General features: G+C 35.2%; 1 protein-coding gene across 2 annotated transcripts in view; it reads right to left on the bottom strand.

The window, feature by feature from the left end:
• The window catches only part of COL5A2 (collagen type V alpha 2 chain), a 422,925-nt gene that overhangs the window by 371,235 nt on the left and 30,028 nt on the right, over positions 1–21,662 (bottom strand). The window contains exons 3-4 of one of the 2 annotated variants that reach the window (XM_078327126.1): positions 19,103–19,227; positions 17,587–17,655 (exon numbers count right to left, since the gene is read on the bottom strand). The gene's annotated coding sequence lies outside the window, so the exon portion shown is untranslated. The remainder of the gene's footprint in view (positions 1–17,586; positions 17,656–19,102; positions 19,228–21,662) is intronic. The other variant, XM_078327125.1, reaches the window with a different exon arrangement.

The raw sequence follows: 21,662 nt of genomic DNA, 5'->3' as shown, positions 1-21,662 counted from the left end.
TTATACTGAAAATTCATTTACAGACATATGTCAAGCTTATTAATGTTCAGTTTTTTAAACTGTCTAATATGCTATAATGGCATACTTTATATACATATAAAACATTGAAAACAAAGAAGTTCATCTTTCACTATTTATGTTTAAATACACATTTAAGTTCTGGAATTATATTTTAAAATATGTGAAAAGCTATAAATAGCAATATTTCTGCAAGTAGACTAGCATGAGAATTTTTTACTTTGAATTTTAAGCTCCTATGTATTGTTTAAGGTTTTTATAAATAGCATATATTATTCACATACTCAATCAAAAGAGCATAGATTTTTCCAAAAATACAGTCATTATAAAGTGGAATATAGCCTTCTTTTTCCTGATGGAGCAGTTTTGAATAAGTAGGTATATTTAAAAATTAAATTTTGAAGGACAAAAGTTGACTTGTTAAGTCATTACCTCATCTTCTGTTCGCAGGCTTTTATTATAGTTATACAAACAAGCTTTATTTTTGAATACTTTCATGAACTCATGCCTCTCTCATCTGAAGTTAAGACTGTTCCAAAGGTGAATTTTGCAAGCTAATCAATTAGTAGCAAATGCAATGACTTCATATTTGAGGAAAATTGGTATATTTTTTAAAACATTTTTTTCCATATGCTACACTTGGCACTAACTTCAGAATGCCCCAGATTGTTCTGGATCATTTCATGGCAAAATTCATTTCTGTATTACCTCATTTTCTTCCCCAAAGGATGCCTTTTTTCTGTTCAAGTTAAGCAGACATTAATATCTCAGCAGGGAAAATATGACTCTTTTAATTTTTATAATAGACTTTTCAGTCCCAAATATTAGAGTGGTATTACAGTTACTGCTCTATAACTACACAAGATTCCTTTAAGTTTAGTTCAATTCAACAAATATTTATTGATCATCTTATACACCACAAGCTAGGATAATTTCTAGACTTATAAAGTTAGCTAAGTGTTTAAATAGTCTGCTGTTCAAATAGTCATCAATCAAAAGGAGAAAGAGGTATCTAAAGAGAATTTCAATGTGACCCCTGAGAGTCAAGAACCCACAAAGAGGGGAATCTCTCTTGTTTCTGTTATTCAAAATAAGCATGCATTCTTCCACTCAAATTTATATTTTTGTCTTATAAGTTCCTACTAAGTAAAATCCCTTTGTACCTTTCTTTGTACCAGGCTTTCTATATAGCTGTAAATAGTCAGACTCTGAATAATATTCTTTGTGAATAACAATAGTGTCTGGAAAAAAAATACAACAGGGATGTATACTTTGGGTCTCACAGTCATTTGAAACTAAATCCAACATAAGAAACTTAGATCTTACCACAAATGAATGCAGCTGATAGAAAGAAGAGTGGAGATAAAGAATGAGGAAAAAGAAAATGAGTCAGCTCTATAATTCTTCTCTCCTGTAAGCAAAAACATCTCCAATCCAGGAAATGCCTTTAATCGCCCATGTAACTAAAATCATGGCTTTGCTTTCACATATCTATTTTGAACTATTTTTTCTTTTTTTTAATTTATTTTTATTGCATTTTAGGTTTTGGGGTACATGTGCAGAACCTGCAAGACAGTTGCATAGGTACACACATGGCAGTGTGTTCTGCTGCCTTCCTCCCCTTCACCCACATTGGGCATTTCTCCCCAGGCTATCCCTCCCCAGCTCCCCCCCCGGCTGGCCCTCCCCTTTTTCCCCCAATAGACCCCAGTGTGTAGTACTCCCCTCCCTGTGTCCATGTGTTCTCATTTTTCATCACCCACCTATGAGTGAGAATATGCGGTATTTCATTTTCTGTTCTTGTGTCAGTTTGCTGAGAATGATGTTCTCCAGATTCATCCATGTCCCTACAAAGGACATGAACTCATCAGTTTTTATTGCTGCATAATATTCCATGGTGTATATGTGCCACAATTTCCCTGTCCAGTCTATCATCAATGGGCATTTGGGTTCGTCCCAGGTCTTTGCTATTGTAAACAGTACTGCAATGAACATTCTTGTGCATGTGTCCTTATAGTAGAACGATTTATAGTCCTTTGGATATATACCCAGTAATGGCATTGCTGGGTCAAATGGAATTTCTATTTCTAGGTCCTTGAGGAATCGCCACACTGTCCTCCACAATGGTTGAACTAATTTACACTCCCATCAGCAGTGTAAAAGTGTTCCTATTTCTCCATATCCTCTCCAGCATCTGTTGTCCCCAGATTTTTTAATGATCGCCATTCTAAATGGCATGAGATGGTACTCAATGTGGTTTTGATTTGCATCTCTCTAATGACCAGTGATCATGAGCATTTTTTCATATGTTTGTTGACCTCATGTATGTCTTCTTTTGTAAAGTGTCTGCTCATATCCTTTGCCCATTTTTGAATGGGCTTGTTTGTTTTTTTCCTGTAAATCTGTTTGAGTTATTTGTAAATTCTGGATATCAGCCCTTTGTCAGATGGGTAAACTGCAAAAATGTTTTCCCATTCTGTTTGCTGATTCACTCTAGTGACTGTTTCTTTTGCCATGCAGAAGCTATGGAATTTGATTAGGTCCCATTTGTCTATTTTGGCTTTTGTTGCCAATGCTATTGGTGTTTTGGTCATGAAGTCCTTGCCTACTCCTATGTCCTGAATGGCTCCGCCTAGATTTTCTTCCATGGTTTTTATGGTGCCAAGTCTTATGTTTAAGTCTTTAATCCATCGGGAGTTAATTTTAGTGTAAGGTGTCAGAAAGGGGTCCAGTTTCTGCTTTCTGCACATGGCTAGCCAGTTTTCCCAATACCATTTATTAAACAGGGGAATTCTTTCCTCACTGCTTGTTTTTGTCAGGTTTATCAAAGATTGTATGGTTGTAGATATGTTGTGTTGCCTCCGATGCCTCTGTTCTGTTCCATTGGTCTATATCTCTGTTTTGGTACCAGTACCATGCTGTTTTGATTACTGCAGCCTTGTAGTATAGCTTGAAGTCCAGTAGGGTGATGCCTCCTGCTGTGTTCTTTTTGCTTAGAATTGACTTGGCTATGCGGGCTCTCTTTTGGTTCCATATGAAGTTCATGGTGGTTTTTTCCAGTTCTGTGAAGAAGGTCATTGGTAGCTTGATGGGGATAGCATTGATTCTGTATATTACTTTGGGCGGTATAGCCATTTTCACAATATTGATTCTTCCTAACCATGAACATGGAATGTTTCTCCATCTGTTTGTGTCCTCTCTTATTTCATTGAGCAGTGATTTGTAGTTTTCTTTGAAGAGGTCCCTTACGTTCCTTGTAAGTTGTATTCCTAGGTATTTTATTTTTTTGTAGCAATTGTGAATGGCAGTTTGTCCTTGATTTGGCTCTCTTTAAGTCTGTTATTGGTGTAGAGGAATGCTTGTGATTTTTGCACATTGATTTTTTATCCTGAGACTTTGCTGAAGTTGCTTATCAGTTTCAGGAGTTTTTGGGCGGAGACGATGGGGTCTTCTAGGTATACTATCATGTTGTCTGCAAATAGAGACAATTTGGCTTCCACCTTTCCTATTTGAATACCCTTTATTTCTTTTTCTTGCCTGATTGCTCTGGCTAGAACTTCCAGTACTATATTGAATAGGAGTGGTGAAAGAGGGCATCCTTGTCTAGTGCCGGATTTCAAAAGGAATGCTTCCAGTTTTTGCCCATTCAGTATAATATTGGCTGTTGGTTTGTCGTAAATAGCTTTTATTACTTTGAGATACGTTCCTTCAATACCGAGTTTTTTGAGGGTTTTTAGCATAAAGGGCTGTTGAATTTTGTCAAAGGCCTCCTCTGCGTCAATTGAGATAATCATGTGGTTTTTGTTTTTGGTTCTGTTTATGTGGTGAATTATGTTTATAGACTTGCGTATGTTGAACCAGCCTTGCATGCCCGAGAGAAAGCCTACTTGATCATGGTGGATAAGCTTTTTAATGTGCTGTTGCAATCGGTTTGTCAGTATTTTATTGAAGATTTTTGCATCTATGTTCATCATGGATATTGGCCTGAAGTTTTCTTTCCTTGTTGAGTCTCTGCCAGGTTTTGGCATCAGGATGATGTTGGTCTCATAAAATGATTTGGGAAGGATTCCCTCTTTTTGGATTATTTGGAATAGTTTCAGAAGGAATGGTACCAGCTCCTCTTTGTGTGTCTGGTAGAATTCGGCTGTGAACCCATCTGGACCTGGGCTTTTTTTGTGTGGTAGGCTCTTAATTGCTACCTCGACTTCAGACCTTGTTATTGGTCTATTCATATTTTCGGCTTCCTCCTGGTTTCGGCTTAGGAGGACACAGGAGTCCAGGAATTTATCCATTTCTTCCAGGCTTACTAGTTTATGTGCATAGAGTTGTTTGTAATATTGTCTGATAATGGTTTGAATTTCTGTGGAATCCGTGGTGATTTCCCCTTTATTGTTTATTATTGCATCTATTTGGTTGTTCTCTCTTTTCTTTTTTATCAGTCTGGCTTGTAGTCTGTCTATTTTGTTGATCTTTTCAAAAAACCAGCTCTTGGATTTATTGATTTTTTGACGGGTTTTTTGTGTCTCTATCTCCTTCAGTTCAGCTCTGATCTTAGTTATTTCTTGTCTTCTGCTAGGTTTTGAGTTTTTTTGATCTTGCTCCTCTAGCTCTTTCAATTTTGATGATAGGGTGTCAATTTTGGATCTCTCCACTCTTCTCATGTGGGAACTTATTGCTATATATTTTCCTCTGGAGACTGCTTTAAATGCATCCCAGAGATTCTGGTATGTTGTGTCTTCATTCTCATTGGTTTAGAAGAACTTCTTTATTTCTGCCTTCATTTCATTGTTTATCCAATCAACATTCAAGAGCCATTTGTTCAGTTTCCATGAAGCTGTGAGGTTCTGGGTTGGTTTCTGAATTCTGAGTTCTAACTTGATTGCACTGTGGTCTGAGAGACTGTTTGTTATGATTTCAGTTGTTTTGCATTTGCTGAGGAGTGCTTTACTCCCAAATATGTGGTCAATTTTAGAGTAGGTGTGATGTGGTGCTGAGAAGAATGTATATTCTGTGGATTTGGGGTGGAGAGTTCTGTAAATGTCTATCAGGTTTGCTTGCTCCAGGTCTGAGTTCAAGCCCTAGATATCCTTGTTAATTTTCTATCTGGTTGATCTGTCTAATACTGACAGTGGAGTGTTAAAGTCTCCCACTATTATTGTGTGGGAGTCTAAGTCTCTTTGTAAGTCATTAAGAACTTGCCTTATATATCTGGGTGCTCCTGTATTGGGTCCATATATATTTAGGATCATTAGCTCTTCTTGTTGTATCGATCCTTTTACCATTATGTAATGACCTTCTTTGTCTCTTTTGATCTTTGTTGCTTTAAAGTCTATTTTATCAGAGACGAGAATTGCAACTCCTGCTTTTTTTTGCTCTCAATTGCTTGGTAAATCTTCCTCCATCCCTTTATTTTGAGCCTTTGTGTATCCTTGCATGTGAGATGGGTTTCCTGGATACAGCACACTGATGGGTTTTGGTTTTTTATCCAATTTGCCAGTCTGTATCTTTTGATTGGTGCATTTAGCCCATTTACATTAGCATTAATATTGTTATGTGTGATTTTGATACTGCCATTTTGATGCTAGCTGGCTGTTTTGCCCATTAGTTGATGCAGATTCTTCATTTTGTTGATGCTTTTTAGCATTTGGTATGTTTTTGGAATGGCTGGTACTGGTTGTTCCTTTCTATGTGTAGTGCCTCTTTTAGGAGCTCTTGCAAAGCAGGCCTGGTGGTGACAAAATCTCTGAGTACTTGTTTGTTCGCAAAGGATTTTATTTTTTCCTTCACTTATGAAGCTCAGTTTGGCTGGATATGAAATTCTAGGTTGAAAGTTCTTTTCTTTAAGGATGCTAAATATTGGCCCCCACTCTCTTCTGGCTTGTAGAGTTTCTGCCGAGAGATATGCTGTGAGTCTGATGGGCTTCCCTTTGTGGGTGAACCGACCTTTCTCTCTGGCTGCCCTTAGTATTTTCTCCTTCATTTCAACCCTGGTGAATCTGACGATTATGTGCCTTGGGGTTGCTCTTCTTGCAGAATATCTTTGTGGTGTTCTCTGTATTTCATGGACTTAAATATTGGCCTGCCTTGCTAGGTTGGGGAAATTTTCCTGGATAATATCCTGAAGAGTATTTTCCAGCTTGGATTCATTATCTTCATCACATTCTGGTACACCTATTAAATGTAGGTTAGGTCTCTTCACATAGTCCCACATTTCTTGGAGACTTTGTTCATTCCTTTTTGCACTTTTTTCTCTGATCTTGGTTTCTTGTTTTATTTCATTGAGTTGATCTTCGACTTCTGATATTCTTTCTTCTGCTTGGTCAATTTGGCTGTTGAAACTTGTGCATGCTTTGCAAAGTTCGCATGTTGTGTTTTTCAGCTCCTTCAATTCATATCTCTCTAAGTTGTCCATTCTTGTTATCATTTCCTCGAATCTTTTTTCAAATCTTTTTTCAAGGTTCTTAGTTTCTTTGCATTGATTTAAAACATGTTCTTTTAGCTCATGGAAGTTTCTCATTATCCACCTTCTGAAGTCTGATTCCGTCATTTCGTCACACTCATTCTCCGTCCAGCTTTGTTCCCTTGCTGGTGAGGAGTTTTGGTCCTTTGTAGGAGGCGAGGTGTTTTGGTTTCCGGTGTTTTCCTCCTTTTTGCGCTGGTTTCTTCCCATCTTTGTGGATTTATCCGCCTGTCGTCTGAGTAGTTGCTGACTTTTCAATTGGGTCTCTGAGTGGACACCCAGATTGTTGATGATGAAGTATTTCTGTTACTTAGTTTTCCTTCTAACAGTCTAGCCCCTCTGCTGTAGGACTACTGAGGTCCACTCCAGGCCCTGCTTGTCTGGGGTGCACCTGTAGCAGCCTCTGCGCCTTCACTGAGAGCTGCAGTCCTGAGTTGCTCCTACCGCACCATCTTCTCTTTCTTTCAACTCACCTTCAGTCATTTTTAATACCCACCTTGCTCTGTGGGCATTTGCCTTGTAACCCCATGTGCTTCCTGTCTGTGCCAGTGACTGAACTCTTTGACCCTCATTGAGTTCCTCCCAGATCAGCTCTGTAGATGCACAAGATACTGGCAGGTGGGTGGGAGGTAACTCTTGTACTCTTTCCTCAGCTACAAGTTTTCTGCTGGGAGATGGGGCTCATGACAATTGGGGTTCCGACTTAATTCACACCAAACTTCTCACAGGTGCTGGTCACTGGTGGCTTTTCAGACTTGCGATGGGGAGCCTGTGGGAGTGACCTGCAGTGGGAAGGAGCCCTCTGCCTGGGGGAGTCATGTGCAGAGCGGGACGCAGACACAGGGAGTCGGGTGCTGGAGCTGCTTTGGGGAGGCTTATGATCCATCAGTTCCTAATTTTTTTAATGAAAGGCAAATGATATATTCCATCTAAAAACATAGAGTTAATTTTTTTTTTAAAAAACTCTAGTACAAGTAATTAATATAGATCTAGTTATAATCAGTTCATGTATTTATGCTATCCAATTATTTTTCTGTAAAAAATATAGACGTTTTTTAACAAGAATGATAGACCAAAGAATCCACCCATTCATGGAGAAAATAAGTCATTTACAGGGGAAAGAAATTAAACTAGCTCAGGCATTGCATCAACAATTTTAAGTACCAGAAAATAGTAGAACAGTAGCTACAAAATTCTTCTTGGAATAAAACCCAAGTATTTTACAACATTTTATAATTTGTAATTTGTAGAAATTTTGAATTTGTAGAAATTCAAAAACTCAGAGAATATAATATCTGTGAGTACTTACTGACAATGAAATTCAGCCATCAAATATGTGAATGAAAACAAAGAACTGAGGAATGAAGAAGCTATTATAAAAAGACTGGTAGAGAAAATGAAATTCATTTAAATGAAAGCCAAAACTAAACTGTGAGAATTACAGCTATAGAACTAAATGACAATCTTATAAAAGCTGAAAAGTAAACATTATATTACACGAGTAAAAAATGGAAACAAAGAAATGGGTGGATGAAGGAAGAATACTCATTTCCTCACCTTTTAAAGCAGAAATCAGTCAATAAGGTATAAAATTGAAACACAAACAAAAAAAAACTTTTTAATATTTCTCATCTTTTTTAAATACAGAAGGCGTTTTTAGGAATACTATGTCTGATGAAGAAATATCTATTAGAAGCTTAAAAAATCTTTCATTTTCCTTTTGTTAAATTCCAGTAAATTTAAACTTATTTCTTTTAAGGTAAATTATTATGTATATTTAGATTCCAATTTTTATGTACTGTTTCTAATCATCCATAGCTGTATTCCTATCTTTATAGATGCATTAAGCAATGTCTGGAAAGATGTTCTAATTATTATATTAAGTTTTTTCTGGGTGATTAGGCATGGAAGGAAGGTATTTTATGCTCTTCTACATTTCTTGATTGTTTAAATGTCCACAAAGAGGGTTATTATTTCTATGAAAAATAATTCTACATTCTACTTAAAATCATGGAAGTATCACAAAAGAGGATAGTAGGTAGATAATCTTAAAAATAATAAACACTTGAGGTATGTTACGCATTCTTCTTTATATGGAAACGTGCACTAATTTCAGAAGAAAAGATTAAATAAGAAAACTTGAAATAAAATTGTATTTCTTCTATCACTTAAAGCTGTAAACTGACATCTCAAGTTAACTTTCCTAAATCAAACTTTCTTTAGATGGAATTCAAAAATCAGATTATAGATTTGAAAAGTATTATAAACTTTATTTTTAGTAAAATTTATTTGAAAAATAGCCCTTTATCATTGTGTCATTAGATAATTAAGTTAGACCATAATATAAATTATTTATTTTCAGATTGTTTCTTAGAAAGTATGTTTGTTGTCATTTAATAAAGAAGGGATCATGTAATAATTTCCTGCTGTTAATGCATTTTTTCCACATCCATTAAACTTATAACTTTAATAAGTGACTACTTAACAATTAATATTTCTAATAATTTAAACTGTTCATTTTAATAAGCTAAATAACTTACATGCTAACTTTTGTAAGGGCAGCAATAAGAAAAAGGTGATATACAGCTTAGTGTTTCTTTGTTGGAGCTAAAGAATCCTCTTTTTTTTCTACTTTTTTTTTTTTTTTTTTGCACACAGAAAATGCTTTGGTTCCAATGCAAGGAATTCCTCTTCAAGACAAGAAAAAAATACTGAGGTGGAAGGATCACCTGAGCCCAGGGAGGTCAAGGCTGCAACGAGCCATGCTCATGCCACTGCACTCCAGCCTGGGTGACAGGATAAGACTCTGTCTCAAAAAAATAAAAGAAAATAAAAAAGTAATTTTTTAATAAATTTTCTAATAAAGAATTAAAACTAAATAAAATTATAGCAAGTGTTTACTCAAGTAGTTAAAGATCAAGATATAATCTCACTGTTGTCATATAGTTAATTCTATTTATGGAAGTTTTTCTAATTTCTATGTATAGGTTATTATAAGTCATACAGAAAAAAAATTCTGGTTCTTATATAATTATCTTCTATTCATCCATTTAACCAAATTCTCTTACTATAAACAATTTGTACATTTTTACTAACATGAGTGTGTTACAGTAGTTTTTGCTAAGGCTGTTATAACAAAATACCATAGAATGGGTGGCTTAAACAACAAAATTTTCTTCTTCATGGTTCTAAAGGCTGTAAGTCCAAGATGAAGGTGCCGATGGATTGGCTTCTCCTGAGAGCTATCTCTTGGCTTACAAGACAGCCACCTTCTCACTGGGTTTTCACAAGTTCTTTCCTTTGTGTGCACTCTTTACTGGTGTTTCTTCCTCATTTTATAAGGGCACCAGTCATACTGGATTAGGATTTCAGCTTTATTGTCCCTATTTATTTTTAATTACCAGTTTAATGTCCCCATCTCTAAACACAGTTTGCCTTGGGTGTCAAGGCTTCAACATAAGAATTAGGGAGGACATAATTCAGTCCAAAATAGGTTCTAAAAATACTAAGATAACATAGTCAAGAAAAGAAAGAGAAATCATTTTATATTTCCTTTTCCATTATTTCAGGTATTATTTCATTTGTATTAGTGTTTTCTATTTTTATTTTTATTGATATATAATAGTTACACAGTATTTATGGGGTATATGTTAACTTTTGGAAGCATAAAATGTGTAATGATCAAATAAAGAAAATAATAATATCTATCACCTCAATCATTTAATATTTTTGTTAGGAACATTTCAATTCCACTCTTCTAGTTATTTTGAAACATACAATAAACTATTGGCAACCCTAGTTGCCCTATTGCACTACCAAACACTAGATCCTATTCCTTCTAACTACATTTTTGTACTCATTAACTAACCACTCTTTATCCAACCCTCCCACCATTCACCTTTCCCATCCTCTGGTAACCATAATTCTACTCTTTATTTCCATAAGATCATTTTTTTTTTAGCTCCCACATATGAGTGAGAACATGCAATATTTTTCTTGCCAGACCTGGCTTATTTCACTTATAATGCTCTCCATTTCCATTCACGTTGTTGCAAATGACTGAATTTTATTATTTACATGGCTGAATAATATTCCATTGTGTATATATACCATATTTTCTTTATTCACCCACTGATAGACAGTTAGGTTAATTGCATATCTCTTTTATAGGGAATAGTGCTATAATAAACATGGGAGTTCTAATATCTCTTTGATATACCTATTTCCTTTATTTTGGATGTATCTCACCAGTAGGATTGCTGGATCATAGGATAGGTAGTTCTATTTTTAATTTTCTGATAAACCTCCATACTATTTTCCATAATGGCTATACTAATTTACATTCTCATCAATAATGTACAAACATTCACATTTCTCCACATCCTCACCAGCATCTGTCATCACCTGTCTTTTTTATAAAAGCCATTTTAACTAAGATGAGATGATATCTGAATGTAGTTTTGATTTGTATTTCTCTGATGATTAGTGATGGTGAGCATTTTTTAATGTACCTTTTGGCCATATGTATGTCTTCTTTTGTGAAATGCCTATGCAGATCTTTTCCTCACTTTATAATCAGATTTCATTTTTGCTATTGAATTATTTGAGATTATTACATATTTTGGTTATTAACCTCTTTTCACAGGGATACTTTACAAGTATTTTATCCCATTCTGAGAGTTGCCTCTTCACTTTGTTGATTGTTTCCTTTGCTGTGAAGTATCCTTGTAGCTTGATGTGATCCCATTTGTCCATTTTTGCTTTTGTTGCCTGTGCTCTTAGGTCTTACTCAAGAAATCTTTGCACAAACCAATGTTCTGTATTTTAAGGGACTTTCAAAACAGTGTTGAATAATATTGAATACTAATCATTTCCCTGTTCTTTACCAATATAATGGAAATGTCTACATTTATATTAAACATTGTCATTTAGAATAATATTTGCTATAATTTCTGATCATCTTTATTTAAGCAGTATTCTGGTATTCTTATCTTCTTTAGACGTTTTATTAATAACATTTTCTACTCAAGGCTTTTCAGTGTCCATTCATATAATTATATTATTTTCCCCTTTAACTGATAAAGTTATCTATGATCTAAGTTCATAGATTTCTAACCCTGAAATAACCTCACCAATCGGTCAAGAGAAAGAAATAAAGGCATCCCAATAAGGAAAGAAGAAGTTAGACTGATGATATGCTTCTATACTTAGAAAACTCTAGAGAATCTCCCATAAGGCTCCTAGAACTAATAAATAATTTCAGCAAGGTTTTAGGATGCCAAATCAATGTATAAAACTCAATATTATTTTTATACACCAGTAACATTCTATCTGAGAGCCAAATCAAGAATACAATCCCACTTACAAAAGACACAAACACACAAAAAAAACTAGGAACACATCTAACAAATGAGGTGAAATATCTCCACAAAGAGAACTACAAAACACTGCTGAAAGAAATCAGAGGCAGACCAAGTAAATGGGAAAATATTCCATGCTCATGGATTAAGAAGAATCAGTATCATTAAAATTGTCATACTACACAAAACAATGTACAGATTCAATGATATTCCTATCAAATTACCAATGCCATTTTTTACAGAATTAGAAAAATATATATCAAAAATTAATAAGAACCAAAAAAAAAAACTAGCCTAAATAGCCAAATCTGTCATAAGCAAAAAGAACAAAGCCAGAGGCATCACATTACCCGACTTCCAACCAACCAAAGGCTGCGGTAACCAAACAGCATGGTACAGGTACATTCTGTGTTGGCAAAAAATTTATGACTAAATCCCCAAAAGCAATTGCAACAAAAACAAAAATTGGTAAGTGGGACCTAATTAAACTAAAGAGCTTCTATACAGTAAAAGAAATTACCAATGAATTAGATAGCTTACAGAATGAGAGAAAATATCTGCAAACCGTAAGTCTGACAAAGGTCTAATAGTCCAGAATCTGTAAGGAACTTAAACAAATCAACAAGCAAAAAACAAATAACCCCATTAAAAAGTAGGCAAAGGATATGAACAGATACTTTTCAAAAGAAGACATACAAGTGGCCAAACAAGCATAATAATGCTCATCATCACGAATTATCAAGAAAAACAAATCAAAATTGCAATGAGATACCATTTCACATAGTCAGAATGGCTTTTGTTACAAAAATGAAAAAAATAACAAATGTTGGTGAGTCTGTGGAGAAAAAGAAAGGGAATACTACCACACTTTTGGTGGGAATGTAAATTAGTTCAGCCACTGTGGAGAGGAGTTTTCTCAGCAGAACAACCAGTTTGATTCAGCAATCCCATTACTGAGTATATACCCAAAGGAATACAAAGTATTCCACCAAAAGGATACATGCACCCATATGTTCATTGTAGCACTGTTCACAATAGCAAAAACATGGAATCAATCTAGGTGCCCATCAATAGTGGATTGGATCAAGAAAATGTGGTACATATACACCATGGAATATTATACAGTCATAAAAAAGAATGAAATCATGTCCTCTGCAACAACATGGATGCAGCTACAGGCCACTATCCTAAGTAAACTAATGTAGAAATAGAAAACTAAATGCCACAGGTTCTCATTTACAAGTGGAAGGTAAATATTGGATACACATGGACAAAAAGATGGGAACAAAAGACACTGGAGCCTACTAGTGAGAGAGAGAGAGATGGGAGAAAGGGCTGAAAAATTACCTACTGGGCACTATGCTCAATACCAGGATGACAAATTCATTTATGCCCTAAACCTCAGCATTATGCAAGGTTTAATTTTATTCAAAAATATAATTTGAAAAAGGAGAAAAAATGAAATAGCTGTGCATTCCTGGAAGAAGTTCTACTTATTCATGATGTATTATTGTTTGGAGGCATTACTGTATTCTGTTTGCTAGTATTTTACTTAGAATTTTTGCATCCAAGAAGACTAAAATTTTATATAAACTTTGACTCAACAACTCCACTTCTGGGACACAAGCCTTTAAACAGAGTTGCAATAGGTTAATATGTTTATGTTCGAAGATGTTAATACAGTGCAGTTTACAGTGGCAAAAAAAAGTTGCTATTCTGTAAAGAAGTCAATTTTTAAATTGCAGCTACTAACTAGAGGGACAGTGTTCTCAGAGTTTTATATACTAGTAATCTTATAGAAAGATGGGGTTGTAACTGTTGCAGAGAATTGGGAAGAAGGAGAGAGGGGAAAGAGTTTCTAAAATGCTTAGGCATTAAGCATTGAGAAAAACTAAAAATTTAGCAATAAGGACTTGAAGCATTCAAGTTCAAACTAAGTGAAACAAGCCCACTGTGTACACACAGAACACAATCTAGGACTAAGTTTTCCAAGAAAATTTTCTGTGATGATATAAACGTTTCTGTATCTGTACCGCCCAATACAATAGCCAATAAAATTGACTATTAAGCACTTGAATTGTCACTAATACACCTGAGAACCTTATTTTTTTATTTTACTTTAATTTTACTTAATTCTAGTTAACTTCAATATCAATAGCTGCCATGTGGCTGATGGATCTGATTGATATTGGGTATCACAGATCAAAGAAGATAGACCCTCAGAAACAGTGATTAAAGCTTCAGTTCCTTCAGGAAGATAAATTGGTGACAAACAGTAAAACCCACTATATATATGATTTATATTTACTTGTAGATAAGAACATAGCATATGCTAGAAAGCCCTCACTTTTTAAAATGTTTAAATTATTTCAAAATTATTTCATTACAACTGGTAAATCTGCTGGGCTCATAAAGTGATAGAGTGTAATATAATAATTACACATATGCATAGAGCACTGAAAGACCTCAGACAAGAAGGGCAAGCTTCAAAGTTCTTCACTTTTCCTGTCAGAGCATTTATTTTATTATGTTTTATTTATTTATTTTTGGAGTGAGTGTCTGGCTGTTGCCCAGGCTTGAGCGCAGTGGTGTGATCTTGGCCCACTGCAACCTCTGCCTCCCAGGCTTAAGCCAGCCTCCCAACTGAGTCTCCCAAGTGGTTGGGACTACAGGCAGATGCCACCACACTTAATTTTTCTATTTTTGGTAGAGACAGGGTCTCACTATGTTGCCCAGTCTATTCTCAAACTCCTGAGCTCAAGCAATCTGCCTACCTTGGCATCCCAAAGTGCTAGGATTACAGGGATGAGCCACTAAGCCCAGTCTGTTAGAACACCTAAACGTGTAACCAAAAATTCCATATGTACACATTCAACCTGTGCCAACTTCTGTTCTAGGCATGAGAAAACAGCAATAAAAATTACTCTCCTGGAATATGATAGGATAAAATAATTACTGCTATATAAAAATAATGAGTGACCAGGCAGAGAGTGCTGCAGGGAGCATTGTGAACTAGGATGGATGATCAAGAAAGCCTTCTTTAAGGAGGTGAACTTTATTTTTTTTTTTTAATTTTTTATTGGATTTTAGGTTTTGGGGTACATGAGCAGAGCATGCAAGACAGTTGCGTAGGAACACACATGGCAGTGTGCTTTTCTTTCCTTCTCCCCTTCACCCACATTTGGCATTTCTCCCCAGGCTATCCCTCCTGGCTATCCCCCTCCCACTGGCCCTCCCCTTTTCCCCCCAATAGACCCCAGTGTTTAGTACTCCCCTTTCTATGTCCATGTGTTCTCATTTTTCATCACCCGCCTATGAGTGAGAAGGAGGTGAACTTTAAATGGAAAACTAAATGATGAAAAGGAGCCAGGAAGGTAAAGATCCACCTTCCAGGCACAGGGAAAAGACACTATAATAGTCCTGGGGTAGAAATGACCTAGAAGCAGAGAGAGGCCTGTGTGACTGGCATGCAGTATGAAAGGCAAAGAGCCTTGAGGGATGAGGTTGTATAAGTGAGCAAGGACTGGGCTGAGACTGTACTTGTAGGTCAAGATAAATGGCTGAATTTTCACTAACTACAGTAAACAGGAATTGCAGCATTTCAAAGCAGAAATGTGATATTATGTGATTTGTTTTAAAAGGTCATAATTGTATAAAAATTAGATTGCAGTCATGTAGGGTTTAAGTGTGAGCAAAACAAAATCAAGAATTAGGAGCCTCATATATTCATAAACTAAAAAGGAATTATGCTCCCTTTGTTTTTCTAACATTAAATAATAGTAATGCTGATCAGAGAGAAGTGATTCAGTACTCTCCTTGGCATTTCCTCTTTTCTGTTCATTCCCTCTCATTTATTAATTCTGCAAAGATTTTCTAAGCACATTTTATGTTCTAGGCACTGATACTAATCAAGAGAACAAGCTTATCCCCAGTGGTTTAGGCAGTTCTCCTGATCTCAGAAAATGCTAATGAAAGAGCCACTGAAAGGTTCCCAACATTCTATCGCAAGCAAGCTATATTGAATAATTATAATCAAATGTTGTAAATCAGATATCATCTGATTCAAATGTTCTATTAGTCCATGATAGTTCTATGCAAATTTTTAGAAGTTTTCTTTCAACAGTCAATTTCATTTTTAGAATAAAAATTATCAACAAGTCATCTAAAAAGGGAAGACACAAGTCATGTCTAACACTATATAAAGTAAACCCTTCACTGTAGTTAATATTACGCTTTCTTACAGAAAATTTTATGTTGTGTGACAGTAGGTAATAAGTCTCTTATCAGTCAGCACTTCAGCAATATTCAGCATATGATTGATGGCCATAATTCTATAAATTCCTACTTTGTAGCAGCAAAGCTTAAGTTACATTATTACCTTTGGGAAGTAATGTTCAGACAGAAATATAGAGACACAAATATGAGATACATTTTATTCATCCTATTAAAAACATTTTTTAATGAAATTGCCATGAAGAAATGGCAAAAATTTTATTAGTTTTTTCATAAGATCTTTTTTACCTTCTTCCTCAGATAATTTATCTGCTCCAGTGGCTTTAGAATGCCTGAATCCATGCTGTCAGTACAATCTTTAGTACAGAGTCACTCTATAAATTTTATATTGGAATAAGGCAATTTGGTCTTTCAACCATATGTAAAATCTGCTTGAAATCTGTGAAGGAGCTGTGACATTATTGTTTATTCCTGTTGTATTCACAAGAGGAAAAAATAAGATTAGTTATTGGTCCTAATCCCCACATCTCATCATACAACATGTTCCCATCATTAATTGGATCATTAATGGAAGCAAATCCTATTCCAATATAAACTGAAGATCACTGCAATGGAAAATGTTAACTTCTTTTGACCTGCCAGCATTAAGAAGTCTATAGTAAATATAAACATATCCAAAAACTGGACAGAAGATATTACTACACCTAGAAGCTAGATTCTACCAACATATTTTGTCTTCTGCTAAATTTCATGAAACCTAGAAACATTGTGAAGCATTTTGTGAAAACATATTGGTCAATGGAGGCATTGATCTATAATTCTAATGAACAAAATGACTGAGCCCTAAAACAGATTCAAGTTCTTTTGGGCCTCCTAGATCTCTAGGAGCTTCCCAAAACCTAGCAAGATCAACCTAAAACATAATCAAAATAGAGCAGAAGTAGGTCCCCTGAGGCTGCCTATGTGTTGAAATATAAACTCACTGTCTTAGCAACTCCAATTCCCAGGAGCCCACCTGCACAAATCACAACAGCATATACCCAGATGGTTTTGTCCTTCCAGCCAAGATCTACATAGTCACAGCAGAACATACCTATATGGTCAGTCTGACTTGAAAGTCACCAACAATGTTTGTTAATACAAAAAAAAGGTCTAATAAATCTGTCAAGATGATTGAAACTACCAACCTTTACCAAAATGTCTCCAGTGCCAAAGAGTAAAGATGAGGCATACTTCCTAATAGAAAGATGAGGCATACTTCCTAATAGAGAGAAAGTCCCCAAAAGAATGGCACAGAAGACAAATAAGTATCAATGTGAGTCACATGAAATATGGTTGCTACTGCCTAACATGCCTGGTTATTAGGGTTAAGATGGAGGAAGAAATGAAATGAGGTTATGAGATAAAGGCAACAGATAGAGGAAAGCCAGACATAAAAAGTTTGGATTAAGATGATATGCAATATAATGGCTGCTGTCAAAGGTCATAGGAACATGTGGTATGAACCATGCTCACCTGTGCTCCAAAGTTGTTTAAAGATATTAGTAATCAGTTTCCAACTGCAATCTTCATTTTATAGTCTCACTAAACACAGAAAAATAAAAGATCAAATGTAAGCATAGGTGGCAAGTACTTAAAAGCCATTTCCCAATTTATACAGCAAATTGAGCAATTTATAACAATAAGGCATCCATAATTTATTTCTGGAATTCACTAAACTTGAATTATTTTCATGTTCTGAGACTGTCACTTTGGAGTGAGATCCTAAACATACTAATAAAAGCTAATTTCTTAAAATAACATAGTTTTCCTTTTGGTCATCAGGTTTGTTTAGTTCAAATGTGAGTTTATTAAAGTTGGCTTAAAAGGTAAGTCATTAGTCAGGGAAACTTGTAATTTGTAATTTTCAAAGATTTTTTTTTAAGCTACTTACTTTTGAAATGTATCCGAAGCCATAACACTACTATGAAAGTAACAAATTCTCTGAGATCCTAAATTTGGCTAGATCTTATAAGATGGAATTTGAGGTTTAGATCTAAAATGTAAGTAGGATGGCAAGATGCATCCTACTCCTGTATCCACACACAATATCTGACAGATATGCTATGTAGGGAATTCAGTTTAATGTTTGAGCTGCACATGCTCTTAGGCTGCACAGTAGTAGGAATTACATAGAACATCTCTGACTTGTGGCTGTTTCCCCTGATGATGACAAACTTAAAATGAGAACCTGTTCTCATTAAATAAAAGGTTGATTGCTTTGTGTCACAAAAAAGCAGAACTAAACAAAGTAACAGTTGAACAAAATAGCAATCTAGTGTATTAGCAGAGATTATGTGAAAGGTGTAATTACTTTAGATTGTCTATACCAAACTAATAAAAGTGCTTCCTTCCTTCTTATCTAATATATTCAACATACTGATCTCAGAGGGCATCCACCAGATTTCTCCTTCTATTAGAAGGAAAAGTCATTCATTCTAAAAGGATGGATTTATAAAGCCCTTTTAGGTATACTTATATACTGTCTTCTTATTTCTGAAATATAAAAAGAAAAAGGTTAGAACTTGCTTCAAAACAGATTTACATCACATTTTGCTCACTCTACATGCTAAAATTGTTTGATTTTTTTTGTGGTTGATGTGATTACTCATTGGCCACTAGTTCTTTCCACTGAAATTGATGTGTATTCCCTACACTAACTGAGCATCTCAACATTATTAAGTTTGACATCATATTGAAATGGTGTTTCTATTAAGGAACTAGTCTGTATAAGTTATTAATGTTCAGCTGAGATAATTAGTTTGTCCTTCATTAAAACATTTTTGTCGTGGTAATACATGATAATATTCCTTTATTCTAGTTTTAAAAATAAAACAGACCAGGTATGGTGGCTCACGCCTATAATCCCAGTACTTTGGGAGGCCGAGGCGGGTGGATCACGAGGTCAAGAGATCAAGACCATCCTAGTCAACATGGTGAAACTCCATCTCTACTAAAAATACAAAAATTAGCTGAGCATGGTGGCATGCACCTGTAGTCCCAGCTACTTGGGAGGCTGAGGCAGGAGAACTGCTTGAACCCAGAAGGCGGAAGTTGCGGTGAGCCGAGATCGCGCCATTGCCCTCCAGCCTGGGTAACAGGAGCAAAACTCCGTCTCTAAAAAATAAATAAATAAATAAAAATAAAATAATTTGAACAATGTTAATATTGGCATATATATAAGCATTTTTACATTTATATATCAAGTTATATGATATCTGAGAAGTTTAGACATTGGGCTTAACTCAACTGCTCAAAGTTCCACATAAACCTGGGAAGTAAAATTTGGGGATGTGAAAAACCGCCAATGCAATCCCCAGAATGAGTGCCTTTACAATTGTGTTAATAGATTTTTGGGCTCAACCAGAACTGGAAATCTGTACAACACTTAGGAACCACTTCCTAAAAGATATTATACTGACTTTGACGTTATCCTCTATGGAAATAGTTATGTTCTCCTTTACTCCCAATTATCCCAGTCTTTCATGATCTGATTATCTGTCCCTTTTCTTTAACTCATAAAACAAAATCAGAGTTTACATGTCCTTACCTCCAGAAGTAAAGAATATCTCTTTCTTCTTCCTCTAACTTTTATAGGACAAATGTAATTCTACTTGCCCCCATCTAAAGAAGCATATCATCTTACTTTATCACCAAGAGAAATGCTTTCCTTCATCCCATTACTCCCAGGCAGTAAACTGCTTGGGCCCAGCTTTGCAGCAGGGAGGAGGTAAGGAATATGGGAAAAAAATAGAGACAGGGCAAGAATTCTTTGCAGTGGTAATAGATGTGATAGGCACAGGAAATCACACTTATCACATGGCCCAAGATGCAGGTAACTATTTGAAGGACCATCTATTTTCTAACCCTGCCTAGAAGCCTTGTTAAGGATTTAGTCTAGTGATGAATTATCCAATCACCTGGGCAGATGAAGTATCTACCCTGAGGCTACTGACAGTGGGAAAGAGGAATTAATTTTTGGAAATACCACATTTATCTCTAAGAGAAAAAGCCTGTAATATCAGTTACATCTAGGTTCCCTATATAGTCCTATCTTATTGTTACTGTTTAAAGAATAGAACTCTACCCACAAATAAAAGGAAAAAAACTGTATTGTAGAAACATGTAGATGAAAATAATTTATTTGCCAATTTGCACTTAATTAACAATGTCATTATAGTACCATATGTGTGCCCCAGCAACTCACAACTTCTCACTTTTTCAATGTATTTTTTTTCTGAAATCTCCAAATTCTCTTTACAGAAAAACACAAAAAGAAATTGCTTTCAACTGTGGCTTCATTCCATATGTCTAAATGTACTATGATTTTTCCAGTTTGGGGTCTGGGAATATCCATGTTTATTCTTTTAAAAAATTAAGTAAAAATGAAAGAAAATTAATAACTAAATTGAATTATACTATGTCCCATTTTGTGGTTGCTGGAAAACTTCATATACAAATAGATTTTACACAATCTCATTAATTCTTTTTCAATATGTTTTTCAGCTTAAATATGGACTAGTACTACAGAGACCCATCTTTCTATAGTTTAATTACTATCTCTACTTAAATTGTATGAAACTTTCATTTCTATCCAGAGAGAGAATGTGAGTCGTTGTCAAAGTAATATCTGTATAATGTCTGATGCTTAATGAGACAGGTTTGTGGTTTGAGGAATGCTGTTTATAACAGGGAGATTTAAAGTTGAGTTCTCCTGGAAAACAGTGACTCAAATTATTTCCCAATTTACGCAGAAGCATTAGTCATAAAGTGATAACTGGATCTTTCAATAACTAGGTCTTATCCCTTCCTTCTCAAAGCTTCTTAGATCTGCTATTTCTTAATTGCCAGAAGAAATAAACTTGGAAATGCTTTTACTTTATGCCAAATTTCCCTCAATATTTCCTAGTTACAGTAGCAAAACATAGTAATGTCTGGCTTTTCACAGCATGAAAGACCTTTGCCACAACACTAGTTTCCAGCCGCCTACCTGCCTATACGGTCTTAAAAAATATTCTGTCCACTTCATTTTCATTTCTTCTGAGCCAATATTTTATGCCCACCATGTGTTATAGGCCATTTTACTCCATTCAACTTTATTAATCAGAAGTTAAATGAGGCCTCACCTTGAGCATACCTCCTAATCACATGTTGCTATGGCAACCAATCCTGTACAAATGCTTCAGTCCTTAGGGGTCATTATTGTGCATTCTTTCCAAGGGCCTACCCTTCTAGCAAAAAAGGTAACTTGTTCTTGGGTAATGTTGATTTTAATCTAGTTAGAGGAGGTAATACAGTAGGAGAAATAACCATATAATATGAATTGAGGAATATAAGAAAGATTTTGGAAAAAAAAACATAACTTTAGGTTCTTTATACAAAGGTTTTTTTTTTTTAATTTAAATATGCATAGTCTTGGGAGAGCTTGCTATAGACTGAATGTTTCTGCCCCCCCCCAGAAATTTATAGGTTGAAAACACTAATACCCAATGCAATGGTATTTGGATATGGGGAATCTTTGGAAGGAATTAGGTCATGAGAGTGACCCTATA

The sequence above is a fragment of the Callithrix jacchus genome, chromosome 6 (assembly GCF_049354715.1).
Source record: "Callithrix jacchus isolate 240 chromosome 6, calJac240_pri, whole genome shotgun sequence".
Taxonomy (NCBI): domain Eukaryota; kingdom Metazoa; phylum Chordata; class Mammalia; order Primates; family Cebidae; genus Callithrix; species Callithrix jacchus.
This window is presented reverse-complemented; position numbering and strand designations above follow the sequence as displayed.